Source organism: Planococcus citri, chromosome 2 (assembly GCF_950023065.1).
Source record: "Planococcus citri chromosome 2, ihPlaCitr1.1, whole genome shotgun sequence".
In the NCBI taxonomy this organism is placed as follows: Eukaryota; Metazoa; Arthropoda; class Insecta; order Hemiptera; family Pseudococcidae; genus Planococcus; species Planococcus citri.
The window spans coordinates 7,047,574-7,063,463 of record NC_088678.1 but is presented as its reverse complement, the minus strand read 5'-3'; the positions used below and the strand labels follow the sequence as shown (position 1 = coordinate 7,063,463).

Below are 15,890 nucleotides of genomic sequence, written 5' to 3'. Positions count from 1 at the left end.
TAATTATCGTTTTAAAAAAAAAAACTTCCTCGGTTCCTCATGTAATCTTGGGCTCCCAGAACCCCCCCCCCCCCCCTACAATAACCAAAAACATAAAATGATTAGATAATACTTATTTGTTTTTTTTTTAACTACATTCAGTATTTTTTCACAGGGGCATCTTTCCATCTTTTTGTCTTTTCATCGTTTCGTCTTTTCTTTCGTCTTTTCGCCGTTTTGTCGTTTCATTGTTTTATCATTTTGTTGTTTCACGTTTCATCTTTTTTACTTTTTTTTGTCGATTTTGTCTTTTTGTCTTTTCATCTTTTAGTCTTTTCGTTGTTTTGTCGTTTCATTGTTTTTGTCATTTTTGTCGTTTCATATTTTTTTTGTCGTTTTGTCTTTTCGTCTTTTCATCGTTTTGTCTTCTTATTGTATTTTCGTAATTTTGTCGTTTCATTGTTTTGTTGTTTCATCTTTTTGTCTTTTTTTTGTCATTTTATCTTTTTTTGTCTTTGCAACTTTTCATCTTTTTTGTATTTTTGCCTATTCATCTTTTTGGCTCGTCTTTTTTTTTGTTTTGCTGTTCGTCATTTTATCTTTTTGTCCTTTTGTCTTTTTGTTGTTTTGTCATTTCACCTTTTTGCCTTTTTGTTGTTTTGTCTTCTCACCTTTTTTTGTCGTTTTGTTGCTTCGTCTTGTTGTCTTTTCATCTTTTAGTCCTTTTGTTGTTTTTTCGTTCCACCATTTTGTCATTTCATCTTTTCATTGTTTTGTCGCTTTATAGTTTCATTGATTTTGTTTTGTCATTTTGTCGTTTCATCTTTTTTTATGTCCTTTTGTCGTTTCTTCTTTTCATTTTTTCCATCATCCTTTTGCCTTTTCATTGTCTTTTAGTCATTTTGTTGTTTCATCATTTTTTTGTTTCATTGTTTTGGTCATTTCATCATTTTGTCATTTCATTGTTTGTCGTTTCATCGTTTTGTCTTTTTTTTGTCATTTTATCTTTTTTTGTCTTTGCAACTTTTCATCTTTTTTGTATTTTTGCCTATTCATCTTTTTGTCTCGTCTTTTTTTTGTTTTGATGTTCGTCATTTTATCTTTTTGTCCTTTTGTCTTTCCTTCTTTTTGTCTTTTTGTTGTTTTGTCATTTCACCTTTTTGACTTTTTGTTGTTTTGTCATTCCAACATGTTGTCATTTCATCTTTTCATTGTTTTGTCGCTTTATAGTTTCATTGTTTTTGTTTTGTCATTTTGTCGTTTCATCTTTTTTTTGTCCTTTTGTCGTTTTGTCTTTTCATCTTTTCATCATCTTTTTGCCTTTTCATTGTCTTTTAGTCATTTTGTTGTTTCATCATTTTGTCATTTCATTGTTTGTCGTTTCATCGTTTTGTCTTTTTTTTGTCATTTTATCTTTTTTTGTCTTTGCAACTTTTCATCTTCTTTGTATTTTTGTCTATTCATCTGTTTGTCTCATCTTTTTTTTGCTGTTTGTCGTTTTATCTTTTTGTTCTTTTGTCTTTCCATCTTTTTGTTGTTTCGTCATTTCATCTTTTTGTCTTTTTGTTGTTTTGTCTTGTCATCTTTTTTTGTCGTTTTGTTGTTTCATCTTTTTGTCTTTTTGTCTTTTCATCTTTTTGTCTTTTCATCTTTTACTCTTTTTGTTGTTTTGTCGTTTCACCATTTAGTCATTTCATCTTTTTTTTGTCCTTTTGTCTTTTCAGTTTTTGTCTTTTCATCATCTTTTTGTCTTTTCATTGTCTTTTAGTCATTTTGTCATTTCATCATTTTGTTGTTTCATCGTTTTGTCCTTTCATCGTTTTGTCTTTTTTTTTTTTGTCATTTTATCTTATTCATTTTTGCAACTTTTCATTTTTTTTGTATTTTCACAGTTTCATCTTTTTGTCTTTTTTTTTTGTTTTGCTGTTTTGTCATTTTATCTTTTCGTCTTTTTGTCGTTTCATCTTCTTATCTTTTTTTGTCCTTTTGTCGTTTCGTCTTTTTGTCTTGTTTTCGTATTTTTGTCTTTTCAACTTTTTTTCATCGTTTCACTGTTTTGTCATTTTATCAATTTGTCTTTTTGTCTGTTTGTTGACTTGTTTTGTCTTTTCACATTTTCATCGTCCTTTCGTCTTTTCAATTTTCATTGTCTTTTCGATGTTTTGTTGTTCCATTGTTTTGTCTTTTTTCTGTCATTTTGTCTTTTTAATCTTTGCAACTTTTCATATTTTTTGTATGATTGATTGATTTTTGCCTTTTGATTTTTTTGTCTAGTCTTTTTTTTGTTTTGCGGTTTTGTCATTTTATCTTTTTATCTTTTTGTCTTTTTATCTGTTTGTCTTTTTGTCGTTTTGTCTTCTCATCTTTTTTTTGTCGTTTTGTCTTTTCATTTTTTTCATCGTTTTATTGTTTTGTCATTTTATCAATTCGTCTTTTTGTCTTTTTGTCTGTTCGTTGACTTGTTGTTTTGTCGTTTTGTATTTTTGTCTTTTTGTGTTTTCGTCTTAGGCAATTTGTAGGGATTCTTTCATATGAATTAAAATTCATCTTCTGTTTTGTTTTTTGTTGTATTTTCTTTTTCGAAACATTCGGGGCTTCTTGAAAGAAACAAACAATTAATGTAGGGTGGTGGGAAGACAAAGGAAGCATTATTTGGAGGAATTTTTATGCATAAATTGAAATTTTTGTTCATCTTCTTTTGATGCATATTCTGCAACCTTGTCGAGATTAAAAAAATGTGGGTAAATTAAAAAGTGAAAAAAGGCACTTTTTCAGAGCTTCGAAGAAAAAAAGGGTGGTAGAAATATCCATCAATCACCTCTCCTGCCCCAAACATGTATCCCAGGTCCCCTCCTCTTCATGCAAAATCCTAAATTTAAGCATCCTTGTCAATCTTAAAGAGGTGTGATATGCTCCAAAACCAAAATGAACTTTAAAACAGTTTTCGAATCATTCATAAAAATAAAATTAATGATCATTCAATGATTTTTATGTGCTCTGGATTTCTAACATTTTAATGACGATTTCCAAGTCTTTTTCGAACGATTTGTATGAACAAAAAATCGAGTCGTTGAATCACAATCGATTCATTTTTGTTCGTTCCTAACAACGCTCCAAACTATAATAATTACTCGTACCTATATGAAAAAGTATTCTTTCACTTACCTATGTTGTATTCATGGCCCCGACATGATCCAAGCCATGTCAACCTGTAACATAAAAAAAAGAAAACACCCAATCAAATTTCGTAGCAATTTTTCCAAATCAAATTAAACACAATGTATAACATTAACACGATGACTAGGTAGGTAGGTATGCAGTAGCCATATTAACACACCACCATATACACTGGTAATTGAGGAAACATCAAGAGGGTCCGGTCAATCCGCCCATGCCAATGGTGACACGTACATCTACCTCAAAGTGCTATACTACATACATACTCGTACAATCTTGTGCAAAGGCCTAAAGGGAATACACAGAGACCCGGGCAACAGATTTATAATCGTATATGAGAAGCGACGCGACAAGCTGTAATTCGAGCAAGCCAATTTACTACAGATGAAATTCAATTAATGGAAATATAACTCGATTCGGTCGACGACACGGAGTATAAAATAATAAAAATTCTCATTCGATTTTTATCCCATTTACAGTACAACATATGTGTGTGTAGAGAGACCAGAGTGGCGGTAAGAATTTCTAACGAGTTTTTACCTAAAGCACAGGACATGGAAGGTATGGGGCAGAAGGAAGATCCAAGGATACGTGTTAAGGTATTGTATATGGATAGGGTAAAACCGAACCGTGTTGTCTTCGAGGTATTAATCTTTCGACTTTTCTATGTGATGCTTCGAGGTACCTATACCTACCTATATATACTAGGAATAAGTATTTTTTTACAAGTTGGAAAAAAACACACCTGAGAAGTACGAGTACGAGTTGGTAACTCTCTCTTAAGTTTCTTTTCTACTTTTTTCTTCTTCTTCTTCGAAGTTTTTACAAGTTTCGTGTTGGGAAATTTTTTCAAAGTGATTACCTCCTACGAGCTTTTACGTATAGTATACGCTGAAAAGTGAAAAACCGTGGCTGAAGAATTTTATGCTGGTGAAGAGGTGACGCCATTTTTTAATGTATTTGCCTCGCCCTTATTTATACATTTCAGGGGTAAAGATTTACGTGGAAAGGAAAGGTAGAGGATACAATATTTACAATTCGGGTGTAAGAACGTCTTATTTTTTAATATCAATGAGCTAAAAAAGTTCACATTATCCACGCTTTTCGAAAGAAATTTCGATATACTTATTAAATTTTAAATCGAAGCCTAAACCGAACTGAACTGAACTTCAAATCTATAAAATTTTCGACGAAGCAATGGCGTATTTTCAATGTGAAGTTTTCAATTCTACTTCGTACGTATTTTTTTGAAAAAGAGCACAAGATCGGGTTTCGAAAAGGCCTCAAAATTTAACAAAAAAATAATTAAATTAAAAATTTTCAAAAACTTTTGCATGTTTGTCTTCTTACGTATTTTAAAGATTTTGTTGAAAATTAATGAAGTACTTATCAGCATAAATTTTGCAAAATGCACGATAAAGTCAGAAGTGTTTAAAATGCATAAAATGATCGAAAAACTTTCAATAAGTAAAACAACATTACAATCAATGAAAACCACCAAAATGTGCTAAAATTTCAATGAAAGCTGCCCAAAAAATGCATGGAAAAGCGTTGAAACCTCTTTAAATATATGTAAAAGCACTAAAAAAAAAATCATTAAAATTGTCGAGAATTGCCAAAAAGAGATGAAATTTCAAGAATGCACGTGAAAGTCTTGAAAACCCTTCAACCAAAAAATTGCCAAAAATAATTCTCAAAAATTCACGAAAAAGTGTTCAAATAAATGCGCTAAAAAGAATTAAAAGAACACAAAAAAAAACATCAAAACCACTAAAAATTGACAAAAACCGTATAAATTTGCATGAAAATTGGCCAAACCAAAGCCAAAAAGTATTTATGAAAAAAATGTTTAAAACACACCAGAATGGTGAGAAAAAACTTGACAAACGCATTAAATCAACTGAAAATTACCAAAAAGTGTAGTCCGAATTATCAAAATGACTGTTTCTGTCACATCTAAATTTCAAAAAAGTGTAGTTTTTTAATCAAAATTGCAGAAAACCCTTTTTGGTCAAATTTCCAGAAAGTCTCAAAAATCAAAATTGCAAAAAAACAGCAAAAAATCACTCTTTTGTAATAAAAAAAAAATTGTCAAGATTGCAAAAAAAGGCATTTTTTTCTTAAATTGCTAAAATGTCTTGTATTTGACAAATTTATCAAAAAAAAACTTTTCTTGATCAAAATTTTGAAGAATTTTTGCTTTTTTTGCAACGAAAAATTGCTTCGTGTAAAAAAATCGCAAAAAATCAGATTTTATTAAAATTATGTAGCACCAACAAAATCCGAGTTTTCATCAAAATATCCCCGCAAGTTTTGTTTTGTTTTGCAAAATTACAACTTTGTTAGCATAAATAGGTAGCCTAAGTTTAAAAAAGCTCATTTTTTATCGGAATTTTCAAAAAAAAGTTTTTTGATCAAAACTAGGTACCAAAAAATTACATTTCTTTCCACAATTTCAGGAAACCCAGTATTATGACCAAAATTGAAAATTTGAACGAAACTTTGCATTTTTATTGTAAGTATGTACTACATAAAAAATTGCCTGTTTCGTCAAAATTGCAAAATGAAATCATTTCATCAAAATTATCGAAAAATCCAACATTTTTCGCAGACATTGTAGCAAATCCTGCTTTTTTGCAGTAAAAAGGACACACTTATAGCAAAAATTGCCCAATTTTATAATCTACTAGTAGATTGCTAAACGTTATGTTTTTTTGCCAAAATTAAGAAAAAAAACTTTTCAGACAAAATTTTATTTTTTTCAGAAAATGTATTTTCATCTCAAGAAATCAGTTCTTTTTTTCAAAGATTTTATAAGAAATCAGTTTTTTTCAATCAAAATTTCCAAAAAGTGATTTTTTTGCCAAAATTGCAGGAAAAATTTCGTTTTTGGGTAAAAATTAAAGATAACGAGGGTTTTTTTGGGGGGGGGGGGGTAATTACTTGATTATTACACCCGTCGTGTGAGATTTAAATCGAGTTGGTAAGGTCAAGTTTTTTAATTAGGTCAAAGAATTTTTTCATTTTGGAAGGGTCCTCTGGTATGAATTGTGGTAAAATATGTATTACCTTGTAATTCCGTATTTTACTGATAGAAGATTATTCTCTTTGGATGAGGAAAATGTAGGAGGTAAAGGGAAAAGTACATAGTTGTCGAGATAAACTTCCTTGTTCGAGATAACTGTATTTTGGCCGTGCGTTTTTATATCGGTTCGATATTCCTATTTTTATAATGTTTTTTGGTGTTGATTTGTGAAGGAGATTAAAAGACTATGATTTGAATCAAGATTTTAATTATTCCTCGGAGTTCGTGATTTTTAAATATTATTCGAGGTGCTCATCAAGCTAAATATGGAAGCCTAAGTTGCTGCACCGAGGGTGCTGGTGTAGGCATGGCTCTGCCATGACCTAGTAGGTGAGCAAATGAATGTCCTGTAAGATATACCATGATTATATGGTTTTAATGTATATTTTGTATAGTATGAAATAGTCAAATAGGACTTTACACTAGCTTTTTATTTTGCTTTATGAATTGAGATGATTCCAGTATGAATCGAGTTTTTTTTTCTGAATTTATTGATATATCTCGACATATGAGATCTTTACTGTTTTCCATCTTCGAATTACCAAAATGAATTGGTTTCACGAGTTTAATTCATGTTTATTTTGAGTTTGAATATTTGATTTTGTGAACCAAAGGGTACCCCTGGATAAGATAGGCAAAATGCCCTGAACCTCGGATTTCGATGAAACTCACAGGGTATGTTTAGTACCCCCAAAAAATAATTTTGAGCCCATAGCCCGCTCTTCACCCCACCCCCCTCAGCCAGGGGGGGGGCCAATTTGGCATATTACTTTGAGCATAGTCTTACAGAATTTGCTGATGATACTACTGCTCTCATAGAACTTAATGAAACTATGGATAGTGATCATATTAAAATTATAATGGAAAATTTAATATCTTGGTTCTCAGCAAACAAAATGATACTAAATTTAAGTAAAACAACTTTTTTGTCATTTGGGAAAATACTTCAATCTATTAGTGGAAGTTACAGGATAGCTGACTCAACAAAGTTTTTGGGAATCATAATAGACTCGGACTTGAAATGGAATAGCCAAGTGGACCATTTAATCAAAAAACTCTTCACCTATACCTTACTTAATACGGCAATTACGTGATATCACAAACCTAAATACTCTAAAACTTGCATACTATGGCCTTTTTCATTTAAATATGAGCTATGGAATATCACTTTGGGGTGGAAATCACAATCTGCTTCAACAAGTATTGATAGCACAAAAAAGACTTGTTAGAATAATGTTTCGAAAAAATCCAAGAGAATCCTGCAAACCACTCTTCATTGAAAGCAAGATACTAACAGTTCCATGTGAGTACATATTGCAAATGTGTATTATGGTAAAAAATAGAACAATAGAACTCAAGACACCTTCTCATACCTATGATAGAAGACATCAAAACTTGGCAATAAGTGAAAATTTAAGGACAAAAAATATGCAGAATAATGTTGATTTTATGGCATCTAAAATATATAATAAAATCCCCCAGGAATTTAAATCTCTGACATCTGGTAAACTGTTCAAAAATAAACTCAAAAAATGGTTGCAGGGATATGCGTTCTACAGCATTGATGAGATAGTACAACTGGAGTAAGTTATGGTAAATAAGTACTCCAACATGTATCATTACCTTTTACATAATGTACCGTACCCATTTATATTTATATTTATTTTATTTTATTTTTTATTTTATTTACCTAAATTCAAATGTTAGAATAATTAGTTGAAAATGCTGTACATTCACTTAATTATAAGCTGACTTTGTAAATGCAGCATAGCTGCCCATTGCAAAAATAAACGATTCGATTTGATAATGATTTCTTCAAGTCTATTTAGTTAAGATAGGTTTTTCCAAGGCTGAGTAGTTTTTTAGTGGTGAAAGAGCTTGTTTGATGTTTGGAGGGACCAAAAGTTTTGCCATTTCTTAATAAGTGTGTTTTGGGTGAAGATAGATTTAAGGTCGTCAGCTGTGATAAATGTGAGAGGAGAAAGGAGTAGTGGCGAATTTTGTATTTTTATCTACAATTTCCGCGAAAAACAATCAATAAATCTATCTATCTGTTTCCTGTGATTCCAACATGGCTGGGTACATACATAAACTGGATGGAGAAGTTTGAATTTTGTAAATCAAATAAGAGTTTTATGAAGTGTTGCATTATTGTTGCAAAAAATCTGCATATGTTTGGTCAAAATTGCAAAATACTTGTATATCCATTTCATCAAAAATACCAAAAAATCTCACCCTTTTTCAACAAAATTGTGACAAATAGATACTTACTACTTTTTTGTAAATTCTGTAAAAAAAAAATAAACACTTTTTGTCAAAATTGCCCAGTTTTATCATCTAAATCGTTAGAAAGTCATGCTTGTTGTAAAAATTACCAAAAAAAAAAAAAAATTTCAGTCAAAATTTTTCCAAAAATCTTGCATTTTGTTGTTTTATTTCAAAATTGAGAAAAACTTAATTTTTTTTATAACTCTGATTAGGGACCCAATTTTCGCCAATAAATTAACACCAACCAAAAAGTTTCTTTCATCAACTGCCAGAAAGGCATTTTTTACCAAAATTGCTGTAACTCTCTAGCTCGTTTTTCGTCAAAATTTCCAAAAATGTTTTCTTTTATGTGGCGAAAATTTTCATTTCTTGAAATTTCAAGCAAAAATCAGGTGTTATAAATGACTCAGCTCCAAGGGCTCATGTATAGGTATACCTTTCAAGAACTTCTCAGGGGCAAACATCAACTCAAAATAAAGGTCTCCGGCAAAGGTAGAAATCCTAGGGCATTTTTTGGGTCATCCAGACTCCAGGCTCATCAAACATTATCTCTTCGAATTTACAGTTCCACGTTTTCTATTTTCAATACACAATTGAAAATATGTTTCAAGGTCTCCAGCAAATTTGGCTAAAATCCTTCTTCCAAAGATTTTAATGACTCCCCCCCCCCCCCGAACACCACCATCCCACTCCCTCTCTCCCCTACCACTGTCGCAAATTTTTCAAAAATTGAAAATGATAATCGAACTCGTCGCAATAGAACCTTTTCCTTATTATTCACACTTGAAAATTCTCTCAACATGAAAACTTTTCCAAACACGTTGATAAAATACCGCATAGAAGAAGAAGAAGAAGAAACGAAACGAAACAAAATATTATATATCATTTAAGCCATCATCACGTTTAAAAAATTCAATTCTCAGTCGAGTTTTTCCAAGTACTACGTACGAGTATTTCGTATTACTCGCGTGCAAAAAGTATACAAGTTTAGTATTTTTCTTTCCATCTCATCGTTCAAACTTAGCACATTTTTTCCGGAAACAGTTATACAATATATACATGTTTAAAAGATATCAACGATGAAAAAAGACTGGCCAACGCGTGAGAAAATTTTCCTACTCGGGCCAACAGATAAAAAAAAAAAGTTTCGAAAGGTGCCGAGTTGAATACGAAAACACTGATGGCGTCCACGAGCATCACGTCGTTTTTGCTTCATTAGAATGTATGCGGACGGGTTAGGCGTTTTCTTTCTGGCCTTAGCACCGGGTTTCGCACTTTTTTTCTCTCTCTCTCTTTACTCGTCGTCGGGGTTGTTGGGGGAAAATGGAATGAGATTTGTCAAAATGTTTTCGTTTCTGAGTGTTTTCGCGTTTGCTGTGTTTTTTTTCCCACTATACTGTTGTAGGTAGTGTTCTCTCTGTCGCTCTCACGATGAGTTGACGCGTATATATGGTGTATTTTTTCTTCTCGACTGAGCTCGTTCTCACTCTGTTTTTTCTTCCTTTTCTTTGCGGTAAAATACTTTTATGTATGAAAAATTGAAGTTTTTCGTATCTGTGTACTTAAACATTCATCTAAAGCTTTTAAAAGTTAAAATACTTTTCACGTATTCCAACATTCTTTTGAAAGTTTTCGGTATATAGGATGTTACGCGCTGCACTGTATGGGTGAGTGAGAAGCTGTGCCGGTGCCCGAGCCCGAGCCCGAGCCGCAAAGCGCAAACGAAATGAGAACGAATATCTTAGCCAATTTATCTTTTATAGTTAGCAGCTGCCATGCCGCATCCAGCACACCCGAAAGTTGACTTAAGGCTATAATTTAAAGCTAACTATGCGAAAAAGTCGATTTCTTACTTTTTTCTATACCCTGCCGCATACTGAACCCCTTTACCCCCGTACAGACCCCTCGTCAGCCAAGGTTCTAGCTTCGCAGTCTACCACTAAGACACGTAGCATATCGTAATGTTGGGAGATTTGTGCTGCAATTTTCGCATTCTTCTCGTGTTTTTCATTCTTTAACGTCTCTTTTTTTTATTTTCTCTTCATTGAACTCTGTAGTTTCACCTTATTTTTTTTCTGTGTGTTCCCTCATATAGTTGCTCCTTTACTCTTAACCCTTTGAGACCCGAGAAGAATCCAATGGTTGAAAATTGAAAAATTTCATTACGTGGGAATGAGTATAACTTCGTTAAGGGAAATTTTTTAAAAAATGAGGTTTACTCAACATTTCATTTTGGAATTTGAGGAAATGCTCAGAAATGGGCATTTTTTCTATCCCAATTTCAAAAGTACACTTTCGATGGGAGGATACGAAAATTTTCCGAAAAGTTTCTCTAACACGAAAATCATAAAATTTTGAATAATTTATTACGTCAAAAATTTTTGAAGCCAAAATCCAAAATTTTGAGAATAAATGAAATATGATTTCAGACACAAGTTGTGACCATTGCAAGTGTAGGGTGACATAAGTTAGTTTCAAATCAAAAAAATTTTTGGTAAAAAATGAAGGATGTTGACTCTGAGGATTAGTCGGGGAGCCCACATAGGGATCTATTGCACCCCTCCCCCGTCGATCCAACACCACAAATTTTTTCGCAAAGCGGGAGTGCTTAGGAACATTTCCAGCCCTTGTTCTCAAAATAAAAGTGGTTCCACTTACAAAATGGTGTTCATTTTGATTGACAGGTCAACTGAATTCGCACAGTTTGCGTTCCAACGTAGGACTTGCACAAAATTTTTCAAACCATACGAAGGTAAATCGAAAGATCAGGCAACAATTTATTACCTGTCAAAATTTCAAGTGATAAAGTACGTTTTTCGATTTTTGGTGAATTTTTGAAAATCAAATTTATTGGCCAAAAATGAGTGAAAAAATCAAAATTTTACCAAATCGACAAAGAAAGCTGAAATTTGGGAAATACCCTATTTTCGACATGCCAAATCGATTGGAAACTGTTTCAAACCGTTTTGAGTAATTCTGGAGCCTCCAGCAGATTTTTGAAACTCGAAATTCCCTCGACATTTTATCAGATGGAGTAGGAAAGCTGAAACTTATTCAGCAAACTAATTTCAATACGCTACGAAGTCGACTGAAGGCGGATTTCAAGTCTGTTTGGAGCCTCCAGCGACTTTTTGAAAATTAGTGGAGCCTCCAGTAGATGTTTGAAACTTGAAATTTCTCAAAATTTCATCAAAATGGAGATATGAAACGCTGAAATTCATTCTGCAAACTAATTTCAGTACTCAACAAAGTGGACTGCTGGTGGATTTCAAATCGTTTTGGAGCCTCCAGCGAATTTTTGAAATGTTGTATTGCATTTTTTCGAAAATTGAAATTTCCAGCTTCAAAACCATTTGAAATCAACATGCAGTCGACCTCATATTGTATTGAAATTGGTTTGCGAAGTAAATTTAAGCTTACTAACTCCATTTGATAAAATGCTGCGGGAATTTCAAGTTTAAAAAATCTGGTGCATGAACACTCCAGTAATTTTCAAAAAATCGCTGGAAGCTCCAAAATGACTTGAACCCACCTGAAGTCGTCTTCAGAGGGTGTTAGAATTGAAGTGCAGAGTAAATTTCGGCTCTCCATCTCCGTTTCATGGAATTTTTGGGGAAATTTCAAGTTTCAAAATCTATACTGGAGGCTCCAGTACTTTTCAAAAAGTTGCTGGAGGCTAACTGCAGAGCAAATTTTAGCTTTCCAGCTCAATGTGATGATATTGTGTGGGAATTTCAAGTTTCAAAAATCTACTGAAGGCTCCAGTAATTTTCAAAAAGTCGCTGGAGGCTCCAAAACGACTTAAAATCCACCTGCAGTTGACTTCGTAGCGTATTGAAATCAGTTTGCAGAATAAATTTTGGCTTTCCATCTCCGTTTTTGATGAAATTTTGGGAAATTTCAAGTTTCAAAAATCTGCTGGAGGCTCCAGAACTACTCAAAATGGGTTCAAACAGTTTCCAATCGATTTGGCATGTCGAAAATAGGGTATTTCCCAAATTTCAGCTTTCTTGGTCAATTTGGTAAAATTTTGATTTTTTTCTCTCAGTTTTGGCCTAAATTTGATTTTTAAAAATTCACCAAAAATCGGGAAAGACACTTTAGCACTTGAAATTTTGACAGATGATAAATTTTTGCCTGATCTTTCGATCTACTTCTGTACGGTTAAAAAAATTTTGTGCAAGTCCTACATTGGAACGCAAAATCTGCGATTTCGACTGACCTGTCAATCAAAATGGCCGCCATTTTGTAAGCGCCACTTTTTTTTAGGACAGGGGCTATAAATGTTCCTTAGGACTCCCGCTTCAAGAGAAAAGTTGTTCTGGAGGATCGAAGGGGGGTACAATAGATCCTTATGCGGGCTCCCCGACTAGATAATTTATTTCGGGAATTGGGGTAGAAAAAAATGTACATTTTTTGAGCATTTCCTCAAATTCCAAAATGAAATTTTCAGCCTACTTCTTCCCATATAAAGAAATTTTTCAATTTTCATCCGTCTGGTTCTTCTCGACCGGGTCTCAAAGGGTTAATCTGTGGATGTTTCAATAAGGTGGCTTGGTGTGTCCCTTTTGCTCTAATTTTCGGTTCATTTATGGGTGAGAATCGGTCGCGAAAGTTGGTATACGAGTACTGAGCAGTTTCTGAAATTCATATATATATTTATGTATGTAGCATACGACCCATTGAAACGAAAGAGCTATGTTTGCTTTCAAAACAAATATTTATAAACGAGGAAAAAAATTTCTTGGAAAGCAGTTTTTAGGTTTTTTTTTCATCGAAACCCCACGTTCAGGTCTTTCTCTATCAATGGGTAAGAGAACATAAAAATATGTTTTACCTAATTGCGTATTCCGCGTTTTTATCCCCATTGTCCGGACCATGTGTACCGTAGTGGTCTTTTTTATACATCCTGTCGTTGTTCGGTTTTCGTATGTTTTTTTTTCAACCACACAGGTTTTAATTTTATTAGGGATATTTTCCCTGTAGGACGACAACGGTAGAGAAAGTCTGGATTTCGGTATCCAGACGACGAAAGGAAAAAGCAGAGGAAAAGTTCGGTCGCTGAGATGAGAAAATTGAATATTATGGATCGAGAATTCGAGACGAATTATTTTCCCACGTTTATGTATAATGTAAAATCAGACTCGGATATTTTTTCCGGAGTCTTTGAGTAAGTATTATTTATTTGTAATCAAAAGAATATATAGGAGACGGATTGAATTGGCGACTCGTCGTATACATAGTATGGGAGATTGCTATCGAGAATGAGATGGAAAGTCGAAGGACGATTTTATTACGTATGTAACCTAACGTTTGGTTTTCTTATCGAGATTGTGTTCGTTTTAAAAGTTCCAGAGGAAAATAGTCGGATGATTTGTTGCTTGCCAATGTGCCTAATTTGATTTGTTATTTTGATGAATTTTTTTCCTATTTCAACGAATAATCGAATTTAGATACTTGGGACATTTTAACGAGATTTTTCAGTTTTTATACAGTTCTGTGCTATTTTTCATTATTATTTTTTTTTTTTAATGAAAAATTGGTCAGTTTCTTGATGCTACAACGAGTACATAAAATAACACTGGGCAACAGCAAACAAGTGTTTGGGTTGATTCACTTCTAAAGCGATTTTTTTTCTCAAATTTTTCCACCGAACGCGACCTCTCGAAGAGCTACTTAAACACAATACAACAATTACCAACCCCTTACACGTTTCAAATTATCTAAACTCGAGTGAAAATCAAAATCCGCATCTATGATAATACGTAATACGTATTTTGACGAAAATTCGCATCGTACGCCGTATACGACGTTACAACTCGTTGAACTAAATAAAAACCTCGCTTATTACAATTCAGATGGGAAAACGAACGAAAAATTGAAGACGGGACAGATTGGAGTTCGGGTTGCGGGGGCACAGGGGAGAGGAAATACAGCTCTGAGAAAAACTACGAGTACGTTACTACGCTCGGATTTAACGTTTAAATAACGGATTTATCAAAATATTAAAATTACGAGAATATTATTTCGCTGTGAAAGTTTTTCTTATTCTTCGGTAATTTAATAGCTGGCGCCAGCTTGTTGCCCTTCGCCGCCTCGTGTGCAACTTCATAACCGAACTCGAACTGTATTCTTGGTATCTCTCTACTCTCTAACCGAACAGAACCAAACCGAGTAATGTGTAATGGAAATTTCGCCAAGTTGCACACGCTTTTTACGCTATACAAATTATGTAGCTGGAATGAAAACTGCAATGTAATGTGAGCTTCGCGGTGTAGGGTAGTTGGCCGAATTTCCAGTTTTTTTACATAAATGAGAGGACGAGAATCGCGTTGATGGAGATGGAGTTTGAAGCAGTAAAATAGTGAAATGCCTCCTCGCAATCAGTTCATTATTTTTTCAATTTAAGGGGAGTTTGTCTGCGGAACCTCGAATGCAGATTTTGGGATTCAATTTTCAACTTAAAGGATGTAGAGAATTTTGGATTTAAACCAGCAAAAACATACCTACTTCGGACATTTCTGTTTGAATCAATCTAATTGTCACAAAATCGATAAATTCGAACTATTAGATGCTTTATTTCATTTTGGCTCTTTTTGGGGACAATTGGCGTACCGATTTCGCACAATTTTTTCATGTTCCTTGCATCAGGATTACAAAAAGTTGAAAAAGTAACTAAGTGAGAGCAGTTACAAAAATATTAGTCAAAAATTTCGAAATTTCAAAGTCGAGCTACTTTTGAAAGCTCAATTTTGAAAAACTTGCAAAATTTCGGTGTCATAATTCAAAAATTAAAGGAGAAAGAGGAGCGGGAAAGGTATAAATGAGAAGCAACCAAATTGCTCAAAAGATGAAGAAAAAGAAAACTCATTTTTTGAGCGTTGAAAAAATTGTGTGATCTATAGTTTACTAGGTTTTTGGAAGTGCCAAATACGAAATTCGAATCATTCATCAGATTCAGCTCTATCCACGCTCTCATCAACATCCCCTCTCCCAAAAAATCTGAAAATTAAAAAGTTCATGTCACATGTGGTTAATTAAGGCTGCCTTTATGAGATCACCCGGACACGAATATCATATTCTTATTTTTTATTCGACCCTTCCTACGCATCCATAGACACTCTCCCCCGCCCAATTAAAAATACCTGTAAAAAATCGTGAGCAGAGCAGAAGAAACTAAAAAAAAAAAAATCAGAAATTTCGGTTTTCATTTTTCTACTTCCAGTTTTCAATTTCACTTTTAGGTACATTTGGTTTTCATCTTTTTTTCTTCTTCTTTTTTTTCAGTTTCAGTTTTAGTTTTGTAATTCATTGTTATGTTGAAAAAAAAAATACCAAAAACACTCAAAAATAAAAAAATTTCATCATTTTTTAAAATTTT

General features: G+C 33.1%; 1 protein-coding gene across 2 annotated transcripts in view; it reads right to left on the bottom strand.

The window, feature by feature from the left end:
- The window catches only part of LOC135834409 (uncharacterized), a 532,193-nt gene that overhangs the window by 301,830 nt on the left and 214,473 nt on the right, over positions 1–15,890 (bottom strand). For both annotated transcript variants that reach the window (XM_065348275.1, XM_065348274.1), the window contains one exon: positions 3,145–3,188. The gene's annotated coding sequence lies outside the window, so the exon portion shown is untranslated. The remainder of the gene's footprint in view (positions 1–3,144; positions 3,189–15,890) is intronic.